This window comes from Ovis canadensis, chromosome 3 (genome assembly GCF_042477335.2).
Source record: "Ovis canadensis isolate MfBH-ARS-UI-01 breed Bighorn chromosome 3, ARS-UI_OviCan_v2, whole genome shotgun sequence".
Taxonomy (NCBI): domain Eukaryota; kingdom Metazoa; phylum Chordata; class Mammalia; order Artiodactyla; family Bovidae; genus Ovis; species Ovis canadensis.
The window spans coordinates 208,493,071-208,511,101 of NC_091247.1; the positions used below are offsets into that span (position 1 = coordinate 208,493,071).

The 18,031-nt window shown below is 40.9% G+C and overlaps 1 non-coding gene across 1 annotated transcript; it reads left to right on the forward strand.

The window, feature by feature from the left end:
* Positions 1-7,593: 7,593 nt before the first annotated feature.
* On the forward strand, positions 7,594-7,666 carry TRNAG-CCC (transfer RNA glycine (anticodon CCC)). Its single transcript has one exon. It is a non-coding gene; the product is annotated as a tRNA-Gly (tRNA).
* The last annotated feature ends 10,365 nt before the right edge of the window (positions 7,667-18,031 follow it).

Genomic DNA, 18,031 nt, shown 5'->3' on the forward strand with positions numbered 1-18,031 from the left:
ACCACAGATTCCCAGATACGAATTATTGTCTCAACTCTCTGGTTCGTCTGGAAAGCCTTAGCAACCATATCTTTCTTGAACACAAGTCCCCCACCTTTATAAGTAGACATGGTATTGAGGAACACAACCCAGTTTTTTGCTACTCACAATCATGGGCCTTTTGAACTTGCTTGTTCTGAATCTGACCCATGTCCAAAAATTCTGGTTACAGCTCCTCACAGGATAAACATAACCCTCAGTCAGACACCTTCAGTGCCTGTCTGTGCTTCTGAGGCAAGAGGTGGGAAAATGTCTTCCAGTGAACCCACAGACGTAGTCATACAAATGGAATGCAAAGCGGGGTGAATTGGGCAGACGGTCAGGCGGTGGACGTGGCGGGGCGCGGGATGGCGGAGGGCGTGGCTTCGGCGGTGGTAGAGTAGGCAGGGAGTGAGACAATGTACCCTGATTCTCCAACTCTCATTTGCTCCTCCAGCTCCCCTGGACGTTTTCTTGCGTTTGGGGTTTTGTTGTTTAGTCACTGAGTGGTATCTGTAGCATGCCAGGCTTCTCTGTCCATGGGATTCTCAGGCAAGATTACTGGAGTGGGTTGCCATTTCCTTTCCCAGGGGATCTTCCAGACCCAGCGATCGAACCCTCGTCTCCTGCATTGGCAGGCAGATTCTTTACCACTGAGCCACCAGAGAAGCCCATGTTTGGGGTTTAGATGAACACAAATAAATCTTTATTTCATGAATGGGTGAATGTTGCTGGGATACAGAGAGGATCACCATCTTCAGAGCATCAATAATCATAGTACAGAAGTCGGATGAAGAGAAGGTCCAGGAGAATGCGCAGTACTGACCTCAGTCAATATCCAAGAATTCGTTTTTCTGGTACTTCATTTCTAAAGATAGGCACATGAACATAATACTTTTGGCTCAGTATTTATTTACTTTCATATATTTAAGCACAATAAGAAATTTAAGGAGTAATTGAAGGTATTTTGATCAAAAGTATTATTGAGGCAGTTCCCCCAACATCTTGGGGACTGCACCCTAAAACTTGTTTTTTAAACTGTTTTCTGGGCACCTGTAACCCATCATCCCAGACACGTTACATTGAAAGTGGGGACTGACCTTCAGATTGAATGTGCAACCAGGGCTGTGAACCACTGCTGTAGAAGCTGTGAATTCTCTGACCACTGGTTACATGGCAGCAGAAACAGTATAGCTAGTAGATAGCAGTTTGTGAGTCAGGTGTTTATACAGTTAAGTTGTTAACAACTCATTAGTCTGGGGCCCCTAGCTAAAATTATCACATTTTAAAAATAAAGTGATAGCTATGTTCTGGGCCTGCCAGAGTTCTAGAAAGGTCTGGGTCACTTCTATTTTTTTTAAGGGTCTCAGTGAATTTTTTTTTAAAGAAGAAATTTTATAAACGAGAAGGTCCTACTGTATAGCACAGAAAATTACATTCAGTATACTATGAGAAACCAAAATGAAACAGAATATTTTTAAAAAGAATGTATATATAGGGCTGGCCCAAACGAACTTTTTGGCCAATCCAGTATATGTATAACTGAATCAGTTTGCTGTACAGCAGAAATTTTTAAATTAATTTTTATTGGAGTCTAGTTGATTTATAATGTTGTGTTTGTTTCTGCTGTACAGGAAAGTAAATCAGTTATGCATATACATGTATCCACTCTTTTTTAGATTCTTTCCATATAGGGCATTACAGAGTACTGAGTAGACTTTCCTGTGCTATAGAGTAGGTCCTTATTAGTTATCTGTTTTATATATAGTAGTGTGTATATGTTAGTCCCAGTCTCCCAATTTATCCCCTCTTCTTTCCCCTCTTGGTAACCATAAGTTTGTTTTCTACATCTGTGACTCTATTCCTGTTTTTATAAATAAGTTCATTTGTACCTTTTTTTTAGATTCCACATACAAACACTATCTATAATATTTCTCTATCTTACTTCACTCAGTATGACAGTTCATCCATGTGGCTGCAGCAGAAATGAACATAACACTGTAAATCAGCTATACTTCAATCAAAATAAAATAAATAAATTTTAAAATGAGATATAAAAATGTGTGGTTTATTTCTTTTAATTACCATATGACAGATCTTCAGTTCAGTTCAGTTCAGTCGCTCAGTCGAGTCCGACTCTTTGCGACCCCATGAATCGCAGCATGCCAGGCTTCCCTGTCCATCACCAACTCCTGCAGTTCACTCAGACTCAAGTCCATCGAGTCAGTGATGCCATCCAGCCATCTCATCCTCTGTCGTCCCCTTCTCCTCTTGCCCCCAATCCCTCCCAGCATCAGAGTCTTTTCCAATAAGTCAACTCTTTGCATGAGGTGGACAGAATATTAGAGTTTCAGCTTTAGCATCATTCCTTCCAAAGAACACCCAGGACTGATCTCCTTTAGAATGGACTGGTTGGATCTCCTTGCAGTCCAAGGGACTCTCAGGAGTCTTCTCCAACACCACAGTTCAAAAGCATCAGCTCTTCGGTGCTCAGCCTTCTTCATAGTCCAAATCTCATATCCATACATGACTACCGGAAAAACCATAGCCTTGACTAGACGGACCTTTTTTGGCAAAGTAATATCTCTGCTTTTCAATATGCTATCTAGGTTGGTCATAACTTTCCTTCCAAGGAGTAAGCGTCTTTTAATTTCATGGCTGCAATCACCATCTGCAGTGATTTTGGAGCCCCAAAAAATAAAGTCTGACACTGTTTCCCCATCTATTTGCCATGAAGTGATGGGACCAAATGCCATGATCTTCGTTTTCTGAATGTTGAGCATTAAGCCAACTTTTTCACTCTCCTCTTTCACTTTCATCAAGAGGCTTTTTAGTTTCTCTTCACTAATGTCACTATTTCTCTATTCATAAGATAATCACTGATTTATAAAATAATACATTTTTAAATAGTACATTACTTTGGCAGTGTGACACAAATTTAGGGAGCTCTGTGACAACCTAGAGGGGTGGGATGGGGTGGAAAGTTCAAGAGGGAAGGGACATGTGTATACCTATGGTTGATTCATGTTGATGTATAGCAGAAACAAACACAATATTGTAAGCAATTATCCTCCAATTAAAAATAAATTTTTTAAAATTTAATATTTATTTATTTGGCTGTGCTGAGTCTTAGTTGCAACACAAGGGATCTTCAATCTTCACTGTGGCATGCAGGACCTAATTACCTGACCAGGGATCTAATCCAGGCCCCCTGCATTGGAAACATGGAGTCTTACCCCTGGACCACCAGAGAAGTCCCCAGTGATGACTTTTTCTTTTAGCCTTTCTTGGTGTATCTCAGTGACTGTGCATAGAACCCTTTTTGGAGACAATATCAAAAGTATAAAATTGAGACAATTTGTGAATGTGAGATTTAGGCCAAAGGTTTTTCAGACTTTCCTTTCTACTAGGTCCTAATGTGTACAGTCATCCAAATAAACAAAAGTAAATTAAAATAATACCACCACTGGTGAGGATCTTTGCCCTTTTTTTTTTTTGTAAATTGCATGAGCATATAAGTGTTATAGCACATAATTAGACTCAAATTACTTGCTGAATGTAAAGTAGTTTGTTCTCTTAAAGAAGTGTTATTTTCATAATAATTTGATGAGAATTATGGTCCAGTGGTTAAAAATCTGCCTTGCAATGCAGGGGACACAGGTTCAATCCCTGGTCAAGGAGTTAAGATTTCACATGCCTCAGAGCAACTAAGCTATGCCACAATTACAGAGTCTGTGTGAGCAATGAGAGATACTGAAAGATCCAGCTTGACATAATGAAGATCCTGAGTGCAGCAATTAAGACCTACACAGCCAAGAAATTTTTTTAACTTTTTTAAATTAATAAAATAGATATCTATGTTGCATGAGAGCTAAACTATTAATGCCAGAAACTTATGGAATTGCACAGGAAAGAAAGTATTGAGCTCCAGCCATTTTCAATTTCTCTAGATTAGCCTCTGATCATTAATGCACACGCATCCTTAACCATCCGTGTTTAAACACTGGCCTGTATTCTTTTCTCTACTTAACGTTCCTGCAGATACACACTTCTCCATGTTGACATAGTCCTCACCTCTGTCATTTTTAATAGCTCTGTTATAATCCCATTGTTTGCTTAGTCATTTCCCTATTAGACACTTGGATTGCCTCCAGGTTTTTTTCACTATTTTAACTAGAGTTACTGGGAACATCTGTGTAAATTTTCCCCCTTGGGATCATTTCTTTGGGGAGTATTCACAAACAGGAAAATACCAAGTAAAAGAGAATGAACATTTTCATGGTTTTTGTTGCATGTTGTATAGCTTTCCAAAAACCCAATTTATTGATATAATGTGATAAGCTTTGTAAGAATTCCAGCTGCAGGCTATGAGACTACTCAAAGACTACTTAATTTGTTTATTTCAGCTCCACAAACATGTATCAAATATCTGGGTGTATCAGACACCATGCTAGATTCTGAAAATAAAAAGCTGAGTAAGATACCATGTCTGCCATCCAGAATGAAGACAATCCACTGGAGAGAAAAATACAGAAGAGATAATTTCAATTCAATGTGGAAAGTGCCAGAGGTGTGTGCACCAAAGAAGCACAGAGTCGTATGAAGCACTGCTGCTGCTGTTGCTGCTAAGTCGCTCAGTTGTATCCGACCCTCAGCGACCCCATGTACTGTAGCCTCTCCGTCCATGGGATTTTCCAGGCAAGAGCACTGGAGTGGGGTGCCATTGCCTTCTCCGTATGAAGCACTAGTTATGACTTTCTAGAAGCACTGCTATTGAGCTGAAACTTGAGAGTGGAACAGAAGTGGTTATTTGGACAAAAAATAAGAGGGAGAGGAGAGCAAGCTAAGGGAACAGAATGGACAAAGGTGTGGTATAGCATTAGGATGCTTTAGGCAGTTTTCTATGGCTGAGCATAAAGTAGATGCTGCGGGTGTCCAGGGATGAGGCTGAAGGGATCACAGGAGGCAAGTCACCTGAAATTTATTTATTTTGGGGGGAATCAAACCATTTTATTGAGGAGGGTTTCAGGGGAGGGTTGAAAGGCTGGGAAGACAATGAGATCTGACATCTGTCTGCTGGCCAGGATCTCCCCAGCTTCACAGCCGCTGAAAGTGGAATTTGTTATAGTACATGGTGGGAGCTGGGGCTTCCCTGGTGACTCAGATGACAAAGAATCTGCCTGCAATGCAAGAGACCCAGGGTTTGATCCCTGGGTTGGGAAGATCCCCTGGAGAAGGGAATGACAACCCACTCCAGTATTCTTGCCTGGAGAATTCCATGGACAGAGGAGCCTGACAAGGAATGAAGTTCATGGGGTTGCAAAAATTTTTCCCAGATTAATCCCTTTGAAAATAGTAATATGTTTTTCTTTAAAAATTTTTTTAATTATTTATTTTACTTTACAATACTGTATTGGTTTTGCCATACATTGACTTGAACCCACCATTGGTGTACATGTATTCCCCATCCTGAACCCCTCTCCCACCTCCCTGCCCATCCCATCCCTCTGGGTCACCCCACTGCACCAGCCCCAAGCACCCTGTCTCATGCATCGAACCTGGACTGGCGATTCGTTTCACATATGATAATTTACATGTTTCAGTGTGATTCTCCCATATCATTCCACTCTCACCCTCTCCCAGAGTCCAAAAGACTGTTCAGTACATCTGTGTCTCTTTTGCTGTCTCGAATACAAGGTTATCGTTACCATCTTTCTAAATTCCATATATATGCGTTAGTATACTGTATTCGTGATTTTCTTTCTGGCTTACTTCACTCTGTATAATAGGCTCCAGTTTCATCCACCTCATTAGAACTGATTCAAATGTATTCTTTTTAATGGCTGAGTAATATTCCATTGCGTATATGTACCACAGCTTTCTTAACCATTCATCTGCTGATGGACATCTAGGTTGCTTCCATGTCCTGGCTGTTTTAAGCAATGCTGTGATGAACATTGGGGTACATGTGTCTCTTTCAGTTCTGGTTTCCTCGGTGTGTATGCCCAGCAGTGGGCTTGCTGGGTCATAAGGCAGTTCTATTTCCAGTTTTTTAAGGAATCTCCACACTGTTCTTGGAGAAGGCAATAGCAACCCACTCCAGTACTCTTGCCTGGAAAATCCCATGGACAGAGGAGCCTGGTAGGCTGCAGTTCATGGGGTCACGAAGAGTCCGGACACGACTGAGCAACTTCACTTTCACTTTTCACTTCCATGCATTGGAGAAGGAAATGGCGACCCACTCCTGTGTTCTTGCCTGGAGAATCCCAGGGATGGTGGAGCCTGGTGGGCTGCCATCTATGGGGTTGCACAGAGTCGGACACGATTGAAGCAACTTAGCAGCAGCAGCAGCAGCCACACTGTTCTCCATAGTGGCTGTACTAGTTTGCATTCCCACCAACAGCGTAAGAGGGTTCCCTTTTCTCCACACTCTCTCCAGCATTTATTGCTTGTAGACTTTTGGATAGCAGTCATTCTGACTGGCATGAAATGGTACCTCATTGTGGTTTTGATTTGCATTTCTCTGATAATGAGTGATGTTGAGCATCTTTTCATGTGTTTGTGAGCCAGTAATATGCTTTTCTACAGATGAGTTATTGCTGTCTTTGTCTTTTTCTTTTCTTGATCTGTTACTGTTGTTTACATCTACTTCTAGAAACTCTATTCTATTTTACTCATCAATTTACCTTTTTAAATTCAAGATAATATAATTTTGAAAATCATTGCTTCATAGTAACATTTTTATTTTTAAAGGAAGAATCTATCATAATCATGTTTTCCTGGAAAATTTTATTTGCTTGTTCTTCTGGAAAAATCTAACAATGGGAGCTCTTCAACTGCTGTAACCTCACTAATATGATCAACTGAAGCCAATTTAAGTTTGTTCCACTTCCTCCTTCACAGGTGTGCACAGTTGCACAGAACACCTGGGATCATGTGGGTGAAAATACATTACATCATTCGTATAGAAGCAGTGGCCCCACAGGCTCTATTATAGTTAACTTCTTTAGCACATGCCTTTTCCTCTGGTGCCACAAAGACTACAGCTGAGTCTACATCCCTTTGGTAACCTAAAGGTTCTCTTATCTCCCGGGACACCGGCAAACTATTACCTTGGTCTCTTCCTTTCCCAGACTTAGTCATTTTCTCCCAAGTTCTCAGGCATACATAACAATCATTGCAACCTGGATCCTAACACCTGCTTGTTCTATATGTAGGCATAAGAAATCTTCAGGGCTCCCTCAAATCTCAGATATTTGAATAGTTTCATTTTTAGTATGTGTCTTACAGGTGAGAGAATGTTAGATACTGGTCTTCTTTTTTAACTTTGTTTAAAGGCTATTTTTAATAAAAAGAATTCAGTCATTTCACATCAGACATTACAGTGAAGCGAGAGTGTATGCTGCTATACTCTGAAAGTTGATTGTTTTCGTTCTAGTTATTTGCTGTTTAAAAAATAAATGGGTACCATAGAGGGTTTTCAACTTTATTTGCTTTTGAATTAGATGAGAAAATAACTTTTTGTAGTCTACTCTTCCCCCTAAATTTAGCACTTTAAAAATTATTTCTGGGACTTCCCTGGTGGTCCAGTGGCTAAGACTCCGTGCTCCCAATGCAGGAGGCCCAGGTTCGATCCCTGGTCAGGGAACTAGATCCCATATGCTGCAACAAAAGATCACGTGTGCTCCAAATAAGACTTGGTGCAGCCAACTAAATAAATAAAATATTATTATAATATTAAAAAAGCATTTCTGCCTTTACTTTCTTTTTTAAGTTAAAATTTTTATTTTGAGAAAAATATACATTCACATGTAAGGAAGAACACAGAGAAATTCACTGTATCCTTCACAGTTTCCCTTAATGGTAAAACCTTGCAAAACTATAATAGAATATCACGAGAATCGATGTGAGTACAATCTACCCTTTTTTTTTTTTTGAAATTTGAACAAAATCTGTAGTCAGTAGTATTGTATTACATGTTAATTTCCTGGGTTTGTTTTTACAACATAGTATTCATTTATATTCTCAGAATTAGATTAGAAGTTTTTCAAGCCTCATTCAGGTTTTTCTATGCTAAAAAGTTAAACCACCTTTGAAAAATAGGGAAAACAGATTCTATAAGGTAGACCTCTATGTATACAGTGATGACATGGGGCTTGAATCCTGAGTCTACATCTCCTATGCGGTGTTAGGCAAATCACTGAACCTCTCTGAGACCTTACAAAGTTTTCTTGATTAAATTAGAAAATGAACATTGAGTCCCTTTGAGACCTAAGAATTTGGGTACAAACATGAGTTATTGGTACCGTTTTCCAAACCAGTGACTATTTGTGATACCTGATGACTTTTAAATAGTTCAACTGTTTATACTTTATTATCTGTACTTTATTATTTTGATAGTATATTATTTATCAGCTGATTTTTAAAATCAGCATATTACCATAGACCTTCTGAGGCTCTCTCAGAAATATTTGTATTTTTCAGCTATGGGGCCATCCAAAAGTGATTTTTAACTTATCAACTTATAATGTTCTTGCCCTTTTTGCAACTGTCTTAGGTAGCTTGAGTATTCTTGTCTGGGAAATCCTATGGACAGAGGAGCCTGGTGGGTCCATGGGGAACCTAGTCCATGGGGTCACACAGAGCCTGACATGTCTGACTCGACTTAGCACACACACTTGCAGAGCAGAGAAAGTTTGTTTGCTGAGAAAAAAAAAAAATAGAGACAAGACTTGAAAGGCAAACAGAAAGAAAGTCTAAATTTTTGTTTCTTGCCATCCTGTTCCATGAATCATCCTATATCCTTATTTTTTAACTCCCCTTTTATTATTCAAATGATCTTGATTTGCTTTCTGATCTTTGCAACAGAGAACTCAACTAACCAACACTACAGCATATAAATTTGACTCTTTAATATTAAAAAATAATAATAACAGATTTTTGAAGGCTTTTATGCAGTACCAGCCAGTAAAGATTCTGCCTGCAGTGCAGGAGACCTGGGTTCCATCCCTGGGTTGGGAAGATTCCCTGGAGAAGAAAATGGCAACTCACTCCAGTATTGCCTGGAGAATCCCATGGACAGAGGAGCCTGGTAGGCTACAGTCCATGGGGTTGAAAAAAGTTGCACAGGACTGAGTGACTAACACTTTCACTTTAAGTGAATTAACTGTTTAATAGCCATTTAGGGGTTCTTGCCTGGAGAATCCCAGGCATGGGGGAGCCTGGTGGGCTGCCGTCTATGAGGTCGCACAGAGTCAGACACGACTGAATCGACTTAGCAGCAGCAGTAGGGTTCCTCTACCTTTGCCTTCATCTTAGGCATAATGGCACTTTCTTTTCATGGAACACGTACTTTATTTTCCTAATCACAAAAGAAATACTTCTTGTAATAAATTCACATACTATAAGAACATAGAAAGCTAGGTTTTCCCTCTCCATTTGTTTTCACTCCCCAGAAGTAGCATCAAGGTTTACAGTTTCCTATGCATTCTTCATAATGTTCACAATTACATAAATATGTGGTTATGATTTTCTTTTACAATATAACTTAGTGTTTCTGCATGGCTGGGCAACATTTTTCCCACTGAAAAAATATGACATAAATATCATGCTAGTCACTCCCTATCTCCATATATTAGTTTTTGCCCTTTCTCTCTGCCTGCTCTGTGCCCCAGCAGGTTGCCCCACTCACGCTCCATCACAGCTGACTGTGTCCAACCCAAGGGAGGTACCAGCAAGAGATGAGAGCCTAAGGGGAAAGAAGTAAATCAGAGTATTCCTTCCCTGCTTTCCCTCGCTTCAGCTCTCTTTTACAGTACAGGCAGCCCCTCCATATCCACAGGTTCCTCATCCCTGTGAATACAGGGAACCAGCTGTAAGCGACAAAGAGCATCTGCAGATTTTGGTAACTTTAGGGGGTCCTGAAACCAGTCCCCCATGGATACAGAGGGACAACTGTCACAGATTCCCTCATGGGCTATAGTTTCACGGAGTGGCCCGGCCTCTATGTTCCAAATTTCACCACACTCCTTTTATTATTTTTTATTTTAGTTTTTAATCAAAGTAAAGTTGATTTAGGGCTTCCCTGGTGACTCAGACAGTCAAGAGTCTGCCTCCAGTGCAGGAAACCAGAGTTCAATCCCTGGGTCAGGAAGAGTCCCTGGAGGAGGGCATGGCAACCCCCTCCAGCATTCTTGCCTAGAGAATCCCATGGACAGAGGAGCCTGCTGGGCTACGCTCCACGGGGTCGCAAAGCACTAACACTTTCACTTTCATAGTTGTTTACAATGTGGTGCCTATCTCTGTTGTACAGCAAAGTGACTGAGTCGTACATATTAGGCATTCTTTTTTTTTTTTTGGCTGTAACCTGTGCCATGGGGGAGGGGTCTTAGTGCCCCAACCAGGGATGGAAGCCACGCCCCCTGCATTGGCAGCTCAGAGTCTTAACCACTGGACCACCAGAGAAATCCTTGCTGTTTATACTCTCCATCATGGTTTATCACAGGATTTTGACTATAGTTTCCTGTGCTATACAGTAGGACCTTGTTGTTTAATCTATCCTATATGTAATAGTTTGTTCGTGCTCACTCAGTCACGTCTGACTCTTCGGGACCGATCTCTGTACAGAGATAGGCACAACATTGTAAACAACTATGAAAGTGTTAGTTGCTCAGTCATGTCCAGGGCTTTGCGACCCCATGCAGTGTAGCCCACCAGGCTCCTCTGTCCATGGGATTCTCCAGGCAAGAATACTGGTGAAGGTGAAGTCGCTCAGTCATGTCCGACTCTTTGCGACCCCGTGGACTGTAGCCTACCAGGCTCCTCCGTCCATGGGATTCTTCAGGCAAGAGTACTGGAGTGGGTTGTCATTTTCTTCTCCAGGGGATCTTCCCGACCCAGAGATTGAACCCAGGTCTCCTGCATTGGAGGCAGACACTTTAACCTCTGAGCCACCAGGGAAGCGTAAGCGTTGCCATTTCCTCCTCCAGGGATCTTCCTGACCCAGAGATCAAACCCACCTCTCCTGAGTCTCCTGAATAGCAGGCAGATTCTTTACTGCTTAGCCACCTAAGAAACCCACATGTAATAGTTTACATCTATTAATCCCAAACTCCTAGCCCTTTCCTCTCCCCCCTCCCCCTTGGCCGTCCTTAGTCCTCAGTAAGTTGCTTAGTTGTGTCCAACTCTTAGAGACCCCATGGACTGTAGCCCACCAGGCTCCTCTGTCCGTGGGATTTTTCAGGCAAGAATACTGGAGTGGGTTGCCATTTCTTCCTCCAGGGGATCTTCCTGACCCAGGGATCGAAACCTCATCTCCCGAATGCCCTGCATTGACAGGCGGATCTTTACCACTGAGCCACCTGGGAAGCCCAATATATAATAGCTTACATCTGCTAATCCCAAACTCCTAGCCCTTTCCTCCCCCACTCCCTCCCCCTTGGCAACCGCAAGTCTGTTCTCTATGTCTGTTTCTGGGAGAATGTTCTCTCCCTTGTGCCTTAAGCCCTAGAATGTAGTAACTTTCCACTGTTGCTAGTCTTGTAGGTTCGTCCTCCTCCCTTTGTTTGTTTAACACTGCCCAACCTTTGTAAGTAAACTCTTCCTTAAAAGCTCTTCACTGAACCGTCTAGGTTGAGTCCTGTTTCCTTCTGGGACCCTCTCTTATACAAATGTTTTGCTAAGGTGATACATGTAGCCGTCACTCATCCTATGGACAAGTCATGATTTATTTAACCCTTCCTTTATTGATGGACATTTATCACAGTTTCTTTTTAATATTTATTTTTGGCTGTGCTGGGTCTTTGTTGTTGCGCACAGGCTTTCTCTAGTTGCAGTGAGCAGGGGCTACTCTTCATTGTGATACACGGGCTTCTTGTTGCAGTGGCTTCTCTCGTCAGGCTCCAGTAGTTCAGCACACGGGCTCATTAACGGTGGCATTCGGGCTTGGTTGCCCCACAGCATGTGGAATTTTCCTAGACCAGGGATTGGACCTGTGTCCCCCACAATCGCAGGTGGATTCTTATCCACTGTGCCACCAGGCAAGTCCCTGTCATATTTTACAATTGCACTGCTTACTACAAACAATGGTGCAGTGACCACCCTTGTGTGTGGGTATGTGTATATGTGTGTGGGTATGTGTATATGTGTGTGGGTATGTGTATATGTGTGTGGGTATGTGTATATGTATGTATACCCTTGGTGAGCATGTTTGTAAGAGAGATTCCTAAAATTGGAATTACTGCAACAAAAGACATACTAACTTTATACTTGATAAATATTTTCTCTCCCTCCTGGGCAGAGAGTCAACAATTTCCTCTCCCTAGAGCATACTTATATTTAATGAGCAACAAACAAGCGATAGCTATGATGAATGAAAAAGTAAGGCTCTGGTAAAACATGCATGTTTAGATCATTAGTCCAAAAGAAATCGTGGATATTTTTAAACCTAAAAATAAAGTAAGTCTTTGTAAAGGAGTTTCTGAATCCTACAGCTATTCAGACAATGTAATCCTTCAATCAGCTTTATTTCAAGGAAAGAGAACAATTTCTGACTGTTTGAACTAATCTAACCAGAAAAAGTTCCAGTAGTCCCTAAGTGTATTAGATTAAGCACATGATTAAGAATAAAATCCAAAGAACTTTCTGATGGTAAGTTTCAGAGTACATTCACATAATGTGCTACTTCCATTTGGAGCCCGGATAACAAGGTGTTTGCTGCTACATTCTGGGTTTAAATTTACAAGATTTAATATCTCAAAAGCAGACATAGATTCAAGAAGTCAAGACAGTCATTGAGCACTGTATGTAATAAGTTAAAAATAATATAAATTTCTACCAGTCTGGAAATGGTTAAATGTCAGTGCATCCATACTATACAATTTTATGCTGCAGTTTTAAGATACACTTCCTCAGGACGGGGGTTTGGAAGAGAACGTATACATGTATATTTATATGTATGGCTGAGTCCCTCTTCTGTTTACCTGAAACTATCACAACATTATTAATCAGCTGTACCCCAATACAAAATAAAAAGTTCAAAACTACAAACATAAAACACACTTCCTTGATTATGAGCAAACTGAACACCTTTCATGTATTTAAGGTGACTTTTGTTTTGGTTTCCAACTCCCTCTATATACTCCTGTATGGATTATCTGCTCATTATTTCCTTTGTGTATGGGCTTCCCTGGTGGCTGAGATGGTAAAGAATCTATCTACAATACAAGACACCTGGGTTTGATCCCTGGGTCAGGAAGATCCCCCGAGAAGGGAACTGCTATCCACCCTAGTATTCTTGCCTGGAGAATTCCATGGACAGAGAAGCCTGGCAGGCTATATTCCATGGGGTGGCAAAGAGTCAGACACGACTGAGCGACTGAGCACACACACACACATAATCCCTTAAGTAACAGCAATTCCCTAAATTAAAAGTGAGCCACAATTCAAAATTAATTTTGAAAAGAGATTTTTAAAAAGAGGTCTCTAGTTCAGTAGATGGTTTGACTGAAAGCTGACTCAGCCTGAAAGAGAAGCCACTCTGTCAGAATAAACGGACAGTGGAGTGACATAGGACATGGGGGATAAAGGGAAGCAAACATTTGGTGGATGGGTCTTTCTCTTTGCTGCTGAAGGATGTGGTAGGCCAGGGGGAAATCCTTTAGTGAGAAGCATTCTGGAAGGTCCATACATGCTTTCTGGAGAAGAAAAAGGAAGAAGTCCCCTTGAATCCATTGACAACAAAGGTCCATGAATTAATGAATGAGGGATGTCATGGTTAGTTTTAGGGGTCAACCTGGCTAGGTTCTGGTGCCCAGTTGTTTGGTCAAACCAGTTTAAATGTTGATATGAAACTCTGTTTTAGATGTGATTTATATTTAAATTGATAGACTTTAAGTAAACCAGATTACTCTCTGTAATATGAGTTACAGAATTGTGATTCTTATAATAGTGTTTTTGTAAACAAAGTTGATTTAAATTTTAAAAAATTTAAAAAAAAGTTGTTGGTTTACTGCCCACTTCCAGAACTGTCCCTTGCAGGTAATAGGAGCTCAATAAACATCTGTTGAATGAATCTGTTAACGTAGTGAATTAGTCACATTCTCATTAAGATTCTTCTCGCATCTATTCAGTCATGATGCATTATTCATTCAGAATACATCTAAATTAAATCTACTTCTTGAGTGATTGAGTTTTCTGAGTTCCATACGTGATCGGGTCTGTTTCTTTTCTTAGGCTGTCCTTGTCCTTGCTGGTATCAGAGTTAAGTCGGGCTGATGAAATGAATCACATAGCTTTCCATTTCATTTTGTGCTCTGGAAAGGCTTAGAGAGCATGGGAATTATCTGTTCCTAGACTATTTGGGAGAACTCATTGTAAAACATTTAGGCTGTGTGCCTTTTTGGTGGGTATTTCTTAGACAACCATTCCATTTCCTCTGTGGTTATTGGCCTGGTCAGGTTTTCTACTTCTTGAGGATTTGGTTTTTAAAATTTAGGTAGTCTTCAATAATTGTTCACTTTATTAAATGTATTGCTATACAGAACACAGACACGACTTAGCATGCACGCACACTCGCAGCCTCCTCTGCTATCAACATCTACCAGATATGGTGGTATTACAATGGTGCACCTACATTGACACTTTGTGTAGTCACTGAGCCCTGTCCAGCTGTTTTGTGATACAATGGATTATAGCCGGCCAGGCTCCTCTGTCCATGGAATTTTCCAGGCAAGAATACTGGAGTGGGTTGCCATTTCCTACTCCAGGGGATCTTCCCGACCCAGGGATCGATCCCGATGCAAGGGTCTCTTACATCTCCAACACTGGTCTTTGTTGTCGTTCAGTTCAATCATAATCTAATCAGATTATTTTTTAGTAGTCTTTTATTAAGGGACTCCAAGTTAACTACTTATTTTCCTATTGATGAATATTTCTAATATGTTTCTGATTTTTTTTAACTTTTACTATGCTGTCCTGAATCCGCCTGCAATGGGGGAGACCTGGGTTTGATCCCTGGGTTGGGAAGATCCCCTGGAGGAGGGTGTGGCAACTCACTCCAGTATTCTTGCCTGGAGAATCCCATGGACAGAGGAGCCCGGCAGGCTACAATCCATGGGGTCACAAAGAGTCGGACACGACTGAGCGACTAAGCACAGCACAGCACATGCTGCTGTGAACATTCTTGGCCAAGTCTTGTTGACTTACTATGCTAAGAGTTTCTTCAAAGTACATGCCTCTGAGTGGAATCCTAGGCCCTAGATTACATGCATTAAGAACACTTCTATTGTTTTAATTGATTTTTTAAGAAATCACCAAATTGCTCTCTAAGGTAATGTATCAGGACTTCCCTGGTGGTCCACTGGCTAAGATGCAGTGCTCCCAATGCAGGCAGCCAGGGTTTAATCCCTGGTCAGGAAACTAGACCCCGTATGATGTAACTAAAGAGGCTACATGTCGCAACTAAGACCTGACACAGCCAAATAAATGTTTTTTAAAAAGTAGACATAATACCAATTTATATTCTTTCCAGGGGGGTACATAATAGTTCCAACTGTAATTCCATACTCTCACCAGCAATTGGTTTCTTCACTTTTGTATTTATTTTTGCCAAACTGGCTGAAAAATTGAATCACTTGTTTTTATTTTCCTTTTTACGATTCCTAATAAAGTTCATCATTTTTGTGAAATTTTTTTTATTTTTTGCCTCTTTTTCCGCAATAAGTTATTTGTATTTTATTGATTTGTAGGAGTTGTTTATAAAATCTGGATACTAATCCTTATGTTACAAATGTCTCCTTTTACATTTTAACATGTTATAATCAATTTTTATGATGTCTTTTAATAAACAGACTTTTTTTCATTTTACTGTAGTTGAAATGATCAACTTCTTCCTTTGTAGTTTGGGTTTGGGGCTTTCTCTCACCTTAAAAGGCATAACCATAAAAATTTTTTTTCTTCTAAAAATTGCTTTTCACTTTGGGTTCTTATCTGGAATTCATTTTGAGTATATGATCTGAGCTAGAGTTCTAATTATGTATAATGAGCTGTCCCAGCATCACTGATATGAGTTCATCTTTTCCCTACAGATCCTGCATATCAGTTTTATGTAAGTCATTGTTTTCATAGATAGATTCTGCCTGACCAAGATATCACCTCACACTGATCCAGCTACTAGGGAACGTAGCTTAGCACAAAAGCCAGATGAGTTTACTAATACTGAACCACAGAATTATATAACCTCAACCATCCAGGTCCAGCCGTACCACGGGGGCAGGTTTTATCACATGGATGGCATCCTATCTTGCAAGAAATAGAACTGTGTTTTCTTGAGCTGATTGGGCTCCTAAAGAGGAAGGAGAATGAAGCCAATGATGCCCTATTCATTATTCCAGAATTTACCAATCAGATTAAGTCACCCTCTCCAAAGACACAGGAGATGTCCTAAACTTCTTGCCACCTAAGATGTATTCATGCCCTAGTGTCACCGTAACAAAGCACCACAAATACAGTTGCTGGAAACACACATTCATTCTCTTAAAGCTCTGGAGGTCAAAAGTGCAAAATCCATTTCACAGAGCTAAAGTCAAGGTGTTGGTTGGGCTGGCTCCTTGCGGAGGCCCTCAGGGGAGAATCTGTATTCTTGCCTTTTTCAGCTTCTGTAACCACCTCTTTTTCTTGACTCAGGGCTTCTTCCTCCGTCTCCAAAGCCCATTACTCCCGTCGGTGCTTCTGTCATCCCATCACCTTCTTCTCTGACCCTGAGCCGTCTCGTACCCATCTTATAAGCACCCCTGTGACTACCTTGGGACACCCAGGTAATCCAGAACCACCTCCCTACCTCAGGATCCTAACTCAAGCACATCTAGAACGTCCTTTTTTGCTGTAGAAGGTAACATATTCACAGGGTGTGGGGGTCAGGATGTGGACATGCTTTGTTGTCGTTTGGTCGCTAAGTTGTGTCTGACTCTTGCGATCCCAGGGACTGCAGTCCACCAGGCTCCTATGCCCTTGGGATTTCCCAGGCAAGGAGACTGGAGTGGGGAGCCATTTCCGACTCCAGTGGACATGTTTGGGAACCATTATTCAGTCTGTGACAGAAGTTTCATTTCCCTCTTATGCCAACTAACTTTGTTTGCTCCCAGGGACACTGGTAGGAAAGAGATTTTGCTCATGAAAAAGTTCCAAGAGTTCTCTATTAATTAAATTAATGGTTTAGTGCCATTCAGTATCCAAGGCTGAGTTTTCATTCATTTTTCTATTACTTTTCATTACACCTAGCCATGCAGTCCATATAGCATATCAGAGGATTATCAATGGGATTAAGTAAGTAAAGTCACTCAGTCGTGTCCGACTCTTTGTGACCCCGTGGACTGCAGCCCACCAGGCTCCTCAGTCCATGGGATTCTCCAGGCAAGAATACTGAAGTGGGTTGCCATTTCCTTCTCCAGGGGATCTTCCCGACCCAGGGATCGAACCCAGGTCTCCCGCATTGTAGACAGACGCTTTACCATCTGAGCCACCAGGGAAGTCCTCAATGAGATTAAATAACAAAATTATACTAGTCTAATAATAACATGCAAAAGGAAACTTGGAAATAATCATCAGGGAAATGCAATCAAAACCACAATGAAATATCACCTCACACCTGTTAGAACAGCTTTTACCAAAAAGACAAAAAGTAACAAGCATTGGTGAGGATATAGAAGAATTCAAACCCTTATGAACGGTTGGTATGAATGTAAACTGGTACAGCCACTATGGGAAACAGTATGGAAGTTCCTCAAGAAATTAAAAATAAAGCTAGCATATGATCTAGTAATTTCATTCAGGTATTTATCTGAAGGAAACAAAACACTAACCTGAAAAGATACATGCACTTCATGTTAACTGCAATATTATTGACAACAGCCAAGACATGGGAGCAACGTAAGGGTGCACCAACGGATGAATGAATTTTTTTAAATGGAAGATAAACAGACTATTAAGCTAAGTGAAATAAGCCAGACAAATACCA